This window comes from Cervus canadensis, chromosome 20 (assembly GCF_019320065.1).
Source record: "Cervus canadensis isolate Bull #8, Minnesota chromosome 20, ASM1932006v1, whole genome shotgun sequence".
Classification (NCBI taxonomy): domain Eukaryota; kingdom Metazoa; phylum Chordata; class Mammalia; order Artiodactyla; family Cervidae; genus Cervus; species Cervus canadensis.
This window is the reverse complement of record NC_057405.1, coordinates 38,676,195-38,691,335: the sequence shown is the minus strand read 5'-3', so window position 1 is coordinate 38,691,335 and position 15,141 is coordinate 38,676,195. Positions and strand designations below refer to the sequence as shown.

Genomic DNA, 15,141 nt, shown 5'->3' with positions numbered 1-15,141 from the left:
ACCCAGTATAACTGCAGCTGCCATCTTTATCTTTTCAAGCCACATGTGATTAACTGCTGTTCAGCTTGATCCCCTCTCACATCTTGCCTGTCTGAATGTGTTTTTTGTTTAATTATTTGGTCCAGAGACACCATGGAGAAAATCACTGGCAGAAAAATATGGATTTGGAAACCTGTCCATGGTTGTTACTTTACTGATTGTCAGAATCGGTTTATCAAAGAAGTTGAGCTTTCCTCTGCTCCCTAAGTGAAAGTGAAGTCGCTCGGTCATGTCCAACTCTTTGCAACTCCATGGACTGTGGCCTACCAAGATCCTCAGTCCATGGGATTTTCCAGGCAAGAATACTGGAGTGGGTTGCCATTTCTTCTCCAGGGGATCTTCCCAACCCAGGGATTGAACCCGGGTCTCCCGCATCGGAGGCAGACACTTTACCATCTGAGCTACCAGGGAAGCCCAAGTCTTTTGCAATTTGCTATTCTTAGTCTTTCCTCACTTTATACTCAACAGTTTGCTTACATCACTTTTTAAAACAAATAGAAACTCCCACCCTCTCATTCCCACAAATAACAGAGGTCTTATGGGTCCACCTTCAGTGCTGAGAGGAAGTTAGAATTATTTTGTAATTCTACTTAGTTCTTGTCCTTACGGTTTTGAATTGTTTTGAATGACCGTCCTTTCCTTCAATGAATTCCTATCTAATTACACACGTTCATCTCTTACTCCTAATTCTTGTTTTTGTAACAGAGTTCCCTTTAGATGTCAGTTCCATTGCCTCTACCTTTAATGGCAGAGGCCCTGGGGTCATGACTTCACTGTACAGTGGCTGTTTCATTTTGATTGTGGTTGTTCTTTTCTTTGTTTTTAATAAGGGCACACTGATAAAGTAATTACTTAAACAGAGATTTACTTCGCTGATTTTATGCTGAGTAACTGAGTTTCCCCTCCCTTCTGTATGAACCTTCATTTGTTTATTTCAGAGTTCTAAAGTGTTTCTTCTCATTACATTCTATTATTCATCATGGAACCAGTACTATTTCAGTTGGAGGCAATAAAATATTGATGTGGTTTTTAAATTATTTTTGAGAAAGCCTCAAGTATTTATCTTTAAAATAGATTTGTCCCGTGTGTGGGTTGTATACATTTTAGAAGATTATAAACCGTATGCATTGGTATCATGACAGATTTTTTAGTTATCTTGCTGTATAACAATTACCCCTGGGTGAAAGTTTACTCAATTTAAAATATTTTCAACTAGATAGTGTGAACAATTACAGATATCAGGTAGCATCTTGGAGTACTTTAATGTTTATAAAACAATTTGAGAAGAATTTAAGTAGTTAGAAACATTGGACTTTCTATTTTATGTTTAGAACATCTGTTAAGTGTCTGACACCCCATTTCTATTTATTGTGACGAATTTAGCTCTTTTTTTCTCTAGATTAATCTTCTTGTCAAGAAGAACTCATTTCAAGGTGGATTCATTGTTTTTCCTCTATAAATATGAATGAGTTTTAATTTTGGGTCTCAGCACTTTAACGTTTTTCCTTAGAAGTACCTATTTTATTGAAAAATTAAAGCTAGTTCATAAAGTGATACATGATAAACTTTAATATTTATCTCACTTTATAAATACTTCTATAGCAAAAATGTGGTTGATACCTCAAAAATTCCATAGTCAAAACCCTATCCCCAACCACACGCACAAAAAATTCCTGCATTGCATTTTGTATATATTGATTATACAGTATGTCGTTATATATTTCATGTAATAGTTTCTAACCATTGCCATATTGTAGACTTAATAATCTATTAATATTTACATAAGATGTTATGGTAGATTCTGCTTGAAAAACAAATTAAAAATTATTTTACCTACTTACCTATTCTCTCAAGACTTTAAAAATTTCTATATGACATGTAAGCACACGTTTACCAAGTCGTCTTGGGTAGACCATTGATAAAGTTGTAAAGAAAAAAATATCAAAAGTTGATGACATTATAGTATGTGAAAGTTATTTACTTAGTTTCTCATGAGCAGAATGAAAATGGGTTTGTATTACTCAAATGTTTTCTTTGAATAAGATTTAAGAACTGTGAAGGGAAGTCATTCATCCTTCCTTGGCTTGCAGGTTTATTGTCTGGTGAGGAAAGGGAAGAAACATATAACTGTCAGAGTGGAAGGACCACTTTAGAAAGACTTTGTTTTAAAGGAAAAGACAAGCTTTCTATATAATGTCTGTTCATCATCACTTCAGCATCCCCTGTTTCCAAATAGGGTGTCCTAAGTTGGTAGACTTAATAGTTCATTGATTATCTTCAGAAGGGTTATAAGTGCCATTCATTAAAATGAAAAGGAAGAAGTTCCTTAAGCTTATAAGGATGCATCAAAAACTTACAGTAAATATCAACTTAGCAGTGAGACCTTAGAAGCATTTTCACTAAATTAGAAAAATACACTGATTCTTGCTGTCACTGTTACTGTTTAGCTTTATTGTATGGGTCCTAGCAGGTGTAATATGAAACAGACAAATATATAATCTGAAAAAATAATGTTATTGTCTAAAAATGATCATTATTTTTAGAAAATAAGATTACCTACATAAAATGTCCAGGAGAATCTGGAGATAAGATGTTAGAACCAAAGAGAGTATTATTTTTGCTGGATATAGGAGTAGACCATGGAAGGCTTGGTGTACTATTTACCAGCCAGAACCAGTGAGAAAAAGAAATTACCTTCAAATAGATACCTAGAAGTAAATCTGAAGACATGCATGATCTTGACAGAGAAAATTATTAATCCTTGAGGGAAATAAAAGAACAAGTGAATTAAGACGGAGATATGTCCCACTGAATGGGAAGATAGAATGTCATAAAGATGTCAGTTTTCCTGAATTAGTCTATAAATTTAATGCATATCAAGAGATTTATTTAGTATGTGTAGAAGAATAAATGTCCAAGATGAACAAAGAAAATTTTGAATAAGTAGGAAGGGCACATTTGCCCCAGTAAATAAAAAGGTGTATTTTAAAGAAAAGTTGATTAAGACAGTGGGGTGTTTTTATAGATATAGTCAAACCCATGAAACAGAAAAAAGAGCTTAGAATGAAACTTAGTTGTATATGGTGACTTGGGACATAATGAGATTGCCCTGTGAGTCAATGAGGACAGAATAGATATTTTAGGAAATGTGCAAGGATGGTTGGCTTTCCACTTAAAAATTAAGTAAGATTCTTTATCTCAACACATGAAAAAATGAAGTCTGATATGTTAAAGCTCTATATGTGTAAATAAAATTTAAAGTCTATTTTAGTAGAATAGATTTACAGATGTCTCTATTACCTTTTAGGGAAAGATTTTTCAGGCAGCATCTGAAAAACAACTCTAAATGAAAATTACTGTTTGATTCCATCTATATGAAGAATCTCTGAGGGAGGAAAATGTTACTCTAAATTAGGGTAAAGGTCAGTTCACACTCTGGGAAAATTATTTTCTAAAATACAGAACTCAAGAATTATTATCCATTCTATATCCATTATGTAGAAAAACTCTTACAAATCAATTTAAAAAAGACTAATTACTCATTGGAAAAATACAAAATTTAATGACATAAGTGGCCAATAAATGTATACAAAAAAGTTCATTTTCATCATTAGGATACACTATGATTCATACTAATGGGGAAAGCACAGATTAGCAACAACAAAACAAGATAACATTTGGGTCTTAAAAGTGGCAAGATCAAAAAATCTGATGGAAACCAAGTGCTGGTTAGTATGTGGGGTAATGGGATGTTTGTGTTCATCCCAGTGAAGCTGATTCACTTCAGTTGCGTCTGACTCTTTGTGATGCCATGGACTGGAGCCTGCCAGGCTCCTCTGTCCATGGGATTTTTTCCAGGCAAGAACACTGGAATCGGTTGCCATTTCCTTCTCCAGGGGATCTTCCCAAACCAGGGATTGAATCCACATCTCCTGCATTGACCAGTGGGTTCTTTTCCACTAGTACCACCTGGAAATTTAGACACTACTTGTTCCCATAAGACTCTTGTCTTTACATTGCGAATTGATTACTTCCAATTGAAGGTTAGGTGGAAGCTCCTCAGTGCACAGTTAAATGGATTTTTAACAACATTTTTATTAAAATATGCTCCACATATCATACAATTCACCTATTTAAAGTATATAATGAAATGTTATTTAGTATATTCACCGAGTGGTAAAACCATTACCAGTCTAATTTTAAAACATTTTAGTTCTCTGTTAAAGAAATCCCATACCCATTAACAGTCACTTCTTGCCCCCTCCAAATCCTTCCCAGTCCTGAGAAACCATTGATAAAAAACTTTCTCTCTGTACAGATTTGCTTATTCTGGATATTTCATGTAAATGGAATTCTGTAATATGTGGTGTTTTGTGACTGACAGATGAATTTTGAAATACAAAATTTCCGTTGCACTGCCATCAGGGTCCACAAAATGCTGATAGAATTGTAGATTGAGCTTAGAAAGAATATCAGCTGAAGAATTGTGTGGAATTGGACATTTTGCTTCTAGTTTTAATTTTTAGCGATATAAGAATATAGAGCAGCTTGACATGACTTGTTATTCCAATGCTAATTGTCAGAATGATTTTACTGTAGAGTAACTCTTGAATACAGGTACTGTGTTTAGTGTGATTTTAGGTTGAATTCATTAGTAAATGCTAAGCTGTGTCCAACTCTTTGCGACCCCATGTATTGTAGCCCACCAGCCTCCTCTGTCCATGGGATTTCCCAGGCAAGCGTACTGGAGTAAGTTGACATTTCCTCCTCCAGGGGATCTTTCCCACCCAGGGATCGAAACTGGGTCTCCTGCATTGCAGGCAAATTCTTTACCTCTGAGACACCAGGGAAGCACTTAGTAAACATCAGGTTTTCAGCAAAATCTAATTTCCGATGGTGGTTGAAGGTGGTTCTTGTCATTCAAAAAAAAAAAAAAAAAAATCAGCCCTAATCAGAGCTAAAAAAATTGCAATTAAATTTTACCACTGTTAGTCCATCACACTACTGTGTGGTAAGTCAGGATATTCGGCTGCTTTATGTGACAAAATGCACAGAGCTAACCATAGTTAACTTCATGAAAGCAAATGAATTCCACTGTTAACACTGCTGGTTTAATAACATAATGCTGTTGTTGTTTAGTCACTAAATCATATCTGACTCTTTTCGACCCCATGAACTGCAGCACACCAGGCTTCCCTGTCCTTCACTATCTCTCTGAGTTGCTCAAACTCATGTCCATTGAGTCAGTGATGCCATCCAACCATCTCATTCTCTGTCTCCCCCTTCTTTTGCCTTCAGTCTTGCCCAGCATCAGGGTCTTTTCCAATGAGTCGGCTGTTGGCATCAAGTGGCTAAAGTATTTGAGCTTCAGTTTGAGCATCAGCCCTTCCCAATGAATATTCAGGACTGATTTCCGTTTTTTGAGTTTTTTCACAAAGTACCTGCTAATGAATAAAACAGTGAGTAATCCTAGCCTTTAAATGCATTAAATTTTCACTAGCTTTGTAAATTTGACAAACTAAACCTTTTTTTAATTTATGTTGATTTTGGGGACAAATCCATTGTATTACATATTAGCAGATTCCACTTCAGATGTTACTGAATTTATGTTTTCTCAGCTTCTTTAAGAATATCCTTGCCTATGGTTTATTTCATGCAGATTGTTCATACAAGGCTAATTTTCCTATCACTTCGAAGAGCATTGACTCCTCTGAAAAACAATAAGTTGTATCTGTATACCTATTGACATGTAAGGAGATAAGGAAAATGACTTGAAATCATTTGGTTTTGTTTTTATTTTTTATTTTATTTTTTTGATTTTTAATACTTGGTTTGTTTTTAATCATTTTTTTTTAAATTGACTGTTGACATTGCATCTTATTTCTTAAACTCTTGTGAGTAGTGTTCTTACCAAAAGGCTTAGTTTTAAATGAATTTATTTTCTCTAGAAACCTATCTTTGGTAGCTACCACATAATGTAATTTATTTAATATGCAGTTGGTAAATGGCTTTCTTTGCTTGTCTAACAAATATACCATTTGCCCACTTAACTTTGGTGGCAGCCTAATTTTATTTTTATATTTTGTGAGGAAATTCTTCTGTAATAGGATATTCTATTTAGAATTTTCTGATTTTTCTGAAGCTTTCATATGAGTTGGAGAAATTGTGATGAGTGCATAGGCTGGGGTAATGTTGACGTATATTGTATTCTTTTAGCATAGCTATGGTATTGCTACATAACAAACAAAATGTGTTGCCATCTAATTCAGTAACAAAATAATCAACTCTGTGCCTCTCATTCCAAGTCCATTTAGTCTCCTTTTGCATTGATAATAAGAAAATAAAATGCATAGTATAGTGATACACGTGGCACTTGAAATATTGTCAAGTTAAAACTCCATCATTGTGATACATGGAGCTCTGTGCAACAGTGGGAATCAATAAAATGTCACATATAATCTCTTACCACAACTCTTCAACTCAGTCATTGTTGAGCAAAAGTAGTCATACACAGTGAGGATATGCTGAGTATGGCTAGATTCCAAAAAAACTTTATTTGTGGACACTGAAATTTGAATTTGGCATAACTTTCTTATATCATAAAATATTATTTTTCTTTTGATTTTTCTTTTCAACTATTTAGATATGTAGACATCACTGTTCGCTCATGGGCTATAAAAATAGCCAACAGTAAAAAAAAAAAAGAAAGAAAAAAAGTAGTTAACAGGCCAGATCTGGCCCATGTATCAAATAGTTCTTTGAACTCTGTCCTACATCATTGATTTTTCCCTTTATTGGATCTTTCTCATCAGCATTCTCTGTTATTGTTCTTTTCTTTAAAAACAACAACAGCAAAAAATTAATAAATAGAAAAGCCCTCATATGGCTTGCATTTTCCTTTGCAGCTAGTATTCCTTTCCTCCACTCTCCTTACAGTCAATTCTTTGCAAAAGTTGTCTATACTCCTCATCTCGTATTTCCTTTCTTTTCATTTTTTTTTAACACACTTCAGTCAAGCTTTCCCTCTACCTCTCCACTATAACTGCTCTTGTAAAGGTCACCATTGACCTTGATATTGCTTAATCTAGTGGCCATTTTTTCGCTCTAACATTACTTAATTTCTTAACGATATTTGACGTAATCGATCATTCCCTCCCTTTTGAAACATTTTCTTCACTTTACTTGAAGGACCCCAGTCTCTTGATTTTTTTTTCCCTTCTACTCTGGATATTTCTTTTATAATTCTTTCTTAATTCTTTCTCATCTGCATTAGTAGAAGCAGGAGACACAATGGGCCTGTGAGGGGGGAGTCAGTCACAAAGAGCTCTGTCTGTAATCAAGGGCAGGGGACTTGAGCCTTTATCCTGCAGGCAGTGAGTGTCATTTAAGCAACAATGTTCTACATTTTAGAAAATGAATTACTCTGCTTGGCCTATAAAGAGTTGCAGAAGGGTAGGGGAGCCTGATGGGGGAGGAAGAAAAAGGGAGGCTAGAAGAAATGATAATTTTTGTGTTACCTAGAAAACAGTTATGTAAGGAATATGTGTGTGTTATAAATATGTATATTCATCTTTTTATTATGAAAAAATTCATACATAAAATATGGACAGAGTCATGTAGTCCCCATGTGCCCATCACCCAACTTCAATAGTTAGTGGCTCGTGACCAATTTTTTTCTGTCTCCATTCCCACTAACTTCCCCTCCGTTTATTATTTTGAAACAAATTCCAGACATAATTTCATCTTCAGATATATCAGTATGTATCTCTATAAAGACTTTCTTTTAAGCATAACTGGAATATATTATTATACCTAAACAATGAACAATACTTTCTTAATATCACCATGTATCTAGTCCATGTTCAAATTTCCATTTGTCTTGAAATTGCCATAATTCACAAGCTTGTAAGTGAAATAACCAAGATTGCCCAGGCTTCTGGCCCCAAATTTCCCTCAGTTCCAATTGCTGCTTCCAGTTTGGAGAAGGACTTCGTTACTAGCATGACTTTAATAGGTACCAGAAATTTCTACAATCTACTTTTAAATTGTTTTGCAGCTAATGTGTCCTGGGCTGCCTGGTGTTTTCATCAGTGTTCGCGATGCTATGGTAGGCAGTTGTGTGGCATTATATTTCTAATTACGCTTTCAGCTTTTTAGGAATAAGAATTATACTTGAAAATTTATACCTGTACTTGACTCTGAATTTTATAGCTCTGTGGCTGACTGTTGGCAGCCTCAGGGATTTAGAGCTCACCGCCTGAAAGAAGTAGCATTGAGATAGTCAAGGATACAGTATGAGAATTTCTGATGGTCTAGGGGTGTAAAATGTCATTTGTAAATCCAGGCTGCTAGCGTTACGCAAAACCGTGATATTAAGTACTCAGATATTACCTAAGGAAAAATCAATTTCCATTAAGAAATAATTGAAACAAGATTACTGCTAATTCTGGAGTGTATTTAGAACCTTGAGTAGGATGATGTTTGTGACTCGTTATTTGTACATTTATTTTCTTGACACAATTCTTTAAGTTAATGTGGTTTTATTGGCTTGTGGTACCCATCCAAAACATTCTGCACTCTTTCCTTGAGAGATACTAATTCTTGGATTTTATTGAATAGTTTATCAATATAGTTTCACTACAAATACATTTGAAAAAATTCACCTAAACAGTATTGCTTATTTTTGCCTAATTCACCCTTATATAAATGCAAACATTTATATAGTCTTTTATACTATGCTTTTTAAATTCAAAGTTAAATTCCTGAGCTTCATCCACATTGAAGTGTGTGACAGCAATTTGCTTGCTCTCATTGCTGTTTTGTAGTTCATTGTATGAATAAATCTCAGTTTACTCAGACACTTTACTGTTGATAAACATCTGAACTGTTTTTGGTGTTGTGGTTTACTGTTTCTGTTACAGACAACACACCCATACAGGAATTTCTGCAGAGTTTATGTCCAGGAAAGGTATTGATGCTGCTTCATACGAATGGACATCTTTATTTATTTTTTACTTTTTTTGAATTTTTCTGATTAGCTTTATTTGTGAAATGCAGTAATACAGTTCTTTTTTTTTTCATACATTGACATGAATCAGCCATGGATTTACATGTGTTCCCCATCCTGAACCCCCCTCCCACCTCCCTCCCCATCCCATCCGTCTGGGTCATCCCAGTGCACCAGCCCTGAGCACTTGTCTCATGCATCAAATCTGGACTGGTGATCTGTTTCACAATTGATAATATACAGGTTTCAATGCTATTCTCTCAGATCATCCCACCCTCGCCTTCTCCCACAGAGTTCAAAAGTCTGTTCTGTACATCTGTGTCTCTTTTTCTGTCTTGCATATAGGGTTATCGTTACCATCTTTCTAAATGAATGGATATCTTTAGCTTGGCTTGCTATTGCCAGATTGTTTGCCAAGGCCTTTGTGCCAGTTTTTACTTACTCTCACAACTGATGAAAGTTCTTGTTGCTTCATAACCTCAACAGCACTTTGTAGCATCATACTTTAAGTTTTCAACCAATCTCATGGGTACAAAAAAAAAAAACAACTTCATAGTTTAATGTGTTCGTGACATTGAACTTTTTTTTTTTAACTTTATGGTTCATGTTTTCTTTGAGGTGCCTTTTTACATTTAGCACATTTTTCTTTGTCTCTTGGGTTACTTGTCTCTTCCTTATTGATTCATAGGAGTTCTATTTTTATACTCAGAGTACCAATCCTTTGTTAGTTATGTGTATGACCAATATCTTTCCCCAGTTCATCCAAGGTTTTCCTTTTGTTATTTTTATTATTTTTTTTAATGAAGAATTTTAAAATTTTCTTTAATCTATTGCAATCTGATTTCTGTCCCCACCATTGTACTGATACTGCTCTGTTGAAAGTAAGCTCTGTTGTCAAGGGTAGATCCAGATTTTTGGAATCTAAAGCTTATGGGTGTACTCTTCAAGACAAAGAACCGTTAAGTTGTGAATACAAAATTAGATGCAAAAGAAAATGTTGGGAGAATCAGAACACATATACAGTACTATGTATAAAATAGATAACTGATGAGAACCTACTGTATGGCACCAGAAAAAAAAAAAGAAGTTATAATCTGTTTATAAGGACGTATATATGCAGCATGCTCAGTTGTGTCCGACTCTTTGGGACCTCATGGGCTGTAGTCCCCAAGGCTCCTCTGTCCATGGGATTATCCAGCAAGAATACTGGAGTAGGTTGCCATTTCCTTCTTCAGGGGATCTTCCTGACCCAGGATCAAACCCAGGTCTCCTGAGGCTCTTGCATCATCAGTTAGATTCTTTACCGCTGAGCCACCTGGGGAGCCCCAGGGCATATATAAAGTTAACCTTAAAAAATGCATTCCAGTATACAGTGAGTGAGTGAGTTCGCTCAGTTGTGTCCAGCTCTTTTCGACCCCATGGACTGTAGCCCACCAGGCTCCTCTGTCCATGGGATTCTCCGGGCAAGAATACTAGAGTGGGTTGCCATTTCCTTCTCCACCAGTATACAGTCAGTTCAGTTCAGTCGCTCAGTCGTGTCCGACTCTTTGCGACCCCATGAGTCGCAACACGCCAGGCCTCCCTGTCCATCACCAACTCCCGGAGTTTACTCAAACTCATGTCCATTGAGTCGGTGATGCCATCCAGCCATTTATCCTCTGTCGTCCCCTTCTCCTTCTGCCCCTAATCCCTCCCAGCATCAGGGTCTTTTCCAATGAGTCAAATCTTCGCATGAGGTGGCCAAAGTATTGGAGTTTCAGCTTCAGTATGAGTCCTTCCAATGAACATCCAGGACTGATCTCCTTTAGGATGGACTGGTTGGATCTCCTTGCAGTCCAAGGGACTCTCAAGAGTCTTCTCCAACACCACAGTTCAAAAGCATCAATTTTTCAGTGCTCAGCCTTCTTCACAGTCCAACTCTCACATTCATACATGACCACTGGAAAAACCATAGCCTTGACTTAGACGGACCTTTGTTGGCAAAGTAATGTCTCTGCTTTTTAATATGCTGTCTAGGTTGGTCATAACTTTCCTTCCAAGGAGTAAGCGTCTTTTAATTTCATGGCTGCAATCACCATCTGCAGTGATTTGGGAGCCCAAAAAAAATGAATTCTGACATTGTTTCCACTGTTTCCCCATCTGTTTGCCATGAAGTGATGGGACCAGATGCCATGATCTTAGTTTTCTGAATGTTGAGCTTTAAGCCAGCTTTTTCACTCTCCTCTTTTTACTTCCATCAAGAGGCTTTTTAGTTCCTCTTCACTTTCTGCCACAAGGGTGGTGTCATCTGCATATCTGAGGTTATTGATATTTCTCCCGGCAATCTTGATTCCAGCTTGTGCTTTTTCCAGCCCAGCATTTCTCATGATGTACTCTGCATATAAGTAAAATAAACAGGGTGACAATATACAGCCTTGACATACTCCTTTTCCTATTTGGAACCAGTCTGTTGTTCCGTGTCCAGTATACAGTAGGTGCCAACAAATACTGTTTGATTCCACTTACGTGAGGAACCCAGAATAGTCAAATTCATAGTCAGAAAGTACATTGGTAAGTGCCAGGGGTCATGGGGTAGAAGTGTGAGGAGGGGGAGTGGGGAGTTTGTATTTAGTGGGGACAGAGCTTCAGTTAAGAGGTGAGAACTCAGGAGAGGGATGGGGGGGAGAGTTGCCCAACAATGTGAATATACTTAGTGAGACTGAACTGTACAGTTAAATATGGTGAAAATACTTTGTTTTATATTATATGGCTTTTACTACAGTAAAAAATGTAAAAAAAGCAAATTTCAGATTTAAAAAGTTGAAAAATATGACAAAAATCACACAGCTTTAAGATATAATATGGTTTTAACTGCTTCATACATCTGTCATATGTCTGTAGTATTGGTAGCTAGGATGCATGAGACATGCGTGTCCTCACACAGACTTGCTCACTGTACTCCTACAAGTTTGTGTCCTGTAGACACAGGTATGCTGATAAATTCTTCATCATAGTTCTATTAAAAAAAGAAGAAAAGATCTGATGTGTCTTAATTGTTAAACTGATTGGAGAGAAACTCCGTTTGGACCTAGGCATAGCACATAAGATCCCTGCTTCAATGCTTTGTGTTCGATGATGAGGAGTTTGCCGCAGATAAAGGTCTGCTTCCCTGTATTTCAAACCTCTTTTCTCCTGCACTGCCTGCGTATTTCCTGCCCTGAGCTCCGTAGGACACCGCAGTGTGTGATACAGTGCTGGTATCCCCAGGGAGTCATTACAGGAGGGAGTGAGACATTCCTACCCTGGGGCCCAACCGGTTAGTTAACTGTACTCATGAGTGGCTGCAAATCACGTAGGCATAGTCCCCAGGCTCAGACGTTTTGTGTCCATTCTTTTTGGGCAGATCTAAAAAATGTCCACTCATGGCTGCAGTAACAACAGGTCAGAGTAGAAGGGGACAAGAGTATTAACCAGTTGCAGGCAAAAGATCTTATTTCTGCAGAAACATGACCCCATGAGTACATTGCTAGGACCTTAAAGGGATTCACTGCACATGAGAGACCCTGACATCGGTTTCAGAGTAATGCTCTATCTTCTATCCGCAGCCCTGAACACTGTTGTCTTTCCTTTCTCTTCATCCTTGTCTGTATTGCTGTCCCGCCCCCACCCCTGCATCCCATGGTGTCTCTTGACCCTGTCTTCTCAGTTACTGTATTTCTCCATGATCTGCCTTCAGACTTTCGTTTTCCACCTTGTTTGTACTCCTTGGACCTCGATGTTCCTGTCCCTTCAGCTGCTCTTACGCAGGGGTGACTCCAGAAGTTCTGTGTTTAGCCCTGATCTCTTTTTGCAGGCTCTGGAGTCCCTTTTCTGATTGTGAGCTGAGGACATCTCCTAAGAGACATTCCTCCTGACACACCTCACATGAACTATGTCCAGAGAGAAAGTTTGTATGTTTTCTCCAGAACATTCACTACTTCATCTTCCAGGGTTCCTTTCTCAGTTACTGCCATCTCCGTATTGGTCATCTCTGACAGTTACCTAGTGTTGGTTATACACTTCATTTCCCTCTTTGCCCCTTTAGTTATCCCACCCTATGGATGACATCTTATGTGTCACTTACGTCTGTCTTTTCCACTCCACTCCTTTCCCCTGTTTCAGACTCTCTAAGAGCTACAAACTGCTGTGGGGTATGGACAAAGGCTAGTGAAGACTAATTTCACTGGAGGTTTCTTAAATGCTAATGTAAACCCATAAGCTTACCTAGATCTTCAGTTTGCCCAACATCCCAAAATCCTAGATTCTCGAAATACCATTTTCTATACACATTATGTTTAGATTGGGCATAACCATTATCAGATTTATAGTAATTATTTGTCAACATAAGATTATAAGCACCTATAAGATTATAAACTTGTAGTTGACAAGGAATCTGTTTTCTCATTTCGGTTAAGAACATACCTTGCATACAGTGGACACTAAATAAGTCTAATGGGGCTTCCCTGGTAGCTCAGTGATAAAAAATCCGTGTGCAAATGCAGAAGCTGCAGGAGATTTGGGTTCCATCTCTAGGTCGGGCAGATCCCCTGGAGAAGGAAATGGCAACCCACTCCAGTATTCTTGCCTGGAGAATCCCACGGACAGAGGAGCCTGGCGGTCTACAGTTCATGATCAAAAAGAGTCAGACACGACTTTGTGGCTAAACCACCACCAAATACGTATAATACATGTTGAGTTGAGTCCTTCAAGAGTGCTTTTTGTGGCCACTTTTTGTTCTCAGGTATCAATATGCTTCCTTACACCTTTACCCGTGGTCTCGAACCTGCAGCTGATGTATAGCAGAATTTGCCATCAAACACGCCTTCATGTTTGAAGGTGACTTAGGTCCTCTGATGAACATACAAGGAGAAACACATGACCGGGAGGGCAGGCAGGGCCTGCCGGCTCCTGTTAGCTCTGGCTCTGAGTCTCCTCCTTGAGTCCTGAGAGCGGTTGGTCTGGGGGTATTTTATCTTAAATTTCCTCTTGTCGAAACGCTATTCCATTTTTAGCCTGCTCGTGACATCAGTGGCTCACCGCAGGTGCACGGGGACGCTGGCGCTTGGAGCTGGCGGGGATCCACCGCTTCCTCGGCGGACGGCCCTGCGGAGCTCTTCTCCAGTTTCCCGGGAGGCTTTCCGCCTTGTGAATGCCCCTGGGTGTGTCTCCTCTCTCATCTCTCCCACTTCTCTTAGAAAAATAGCAAGTACAAATGGTCTCTCTTTTTTTTTTTTCCTTCTCCCAAGGTTTAAAATTATAGTTTAAACTCACGAATATGTGTGTGGTATTACAGGCAGAGCACCATACTTAGCCAGAGCCGAAAGCATAGTTACAGGCAGGACGGAGAACCCAGCTGTGCCACATTTGCCCGATGGTGAAAATGTCAAGCATAAGCCTGGAAGGGCGGCTGGAGGATCAGATGAAATGATAAAGACTGCTCTGGAAAGTAGGCAACAGTGTTTCTTAAAATTGAGAAATATTCAGACCGCTTTTAAAAAGGGGGAAAAAAAAAAAGGTCATGGACTCCCTGCTGTTGACTTAACATTAACATACATGCAAACATCCAGTTACGCTTTCCACACACTTTGTACTTACTCCTCTCACACAGTCCTACAGCTATAAAATGGAAAGAGATTTTAACGCAGGCCCCGACAGTTACACAACCAATAACTTAACTACAAATTTACAAGGTCGGTTTAATATAATAAAATTTTTCCTGAAACTTGATCAGGGTAGATGAATGTTATCCTTATTAGCCTGCCGTTGGTCATGTGATGACCAAGTTCTCTCAAGCCTTTCTTCATTCAGACTACTGAGATACCCTGGTCTATATAATGGAGTCTCATCATTTAATACCTACTTTCTGCAGTAACATCTCTGTTCCTTTTCCATTAGGCCTTGGCAATTGGTGATACAAAACCTTGCTATGGTCTACCCTGAATTTATTTAAGAATCTAGAAGTTATAGACATATTCTTTTTAAGTGGTGTAAGAGGGATAATCACTCAAAAATGAGTTTTCTTTTAAAAAAAAAAAACCAGTATGGTGAGGATCACTGTATATTGAATTCCAGTTTGA

At 37.8% G+C, this 15,141-nt stretch overlaps 1 protein-coding gene across 1 annotated transcript in view; it reads left to right on the top strand.

The window, feature by feature from the left end:
• The window catches only part of RNF217 (ring finger protein 217), a 124,263-nt gene that overhangs the window by 16,201 nt on the left and 92,921 nt on the right, over nucleotides 1–15,141 (top strand). The gene's annotated exons all lie outside the window — the stretch shown is intronic.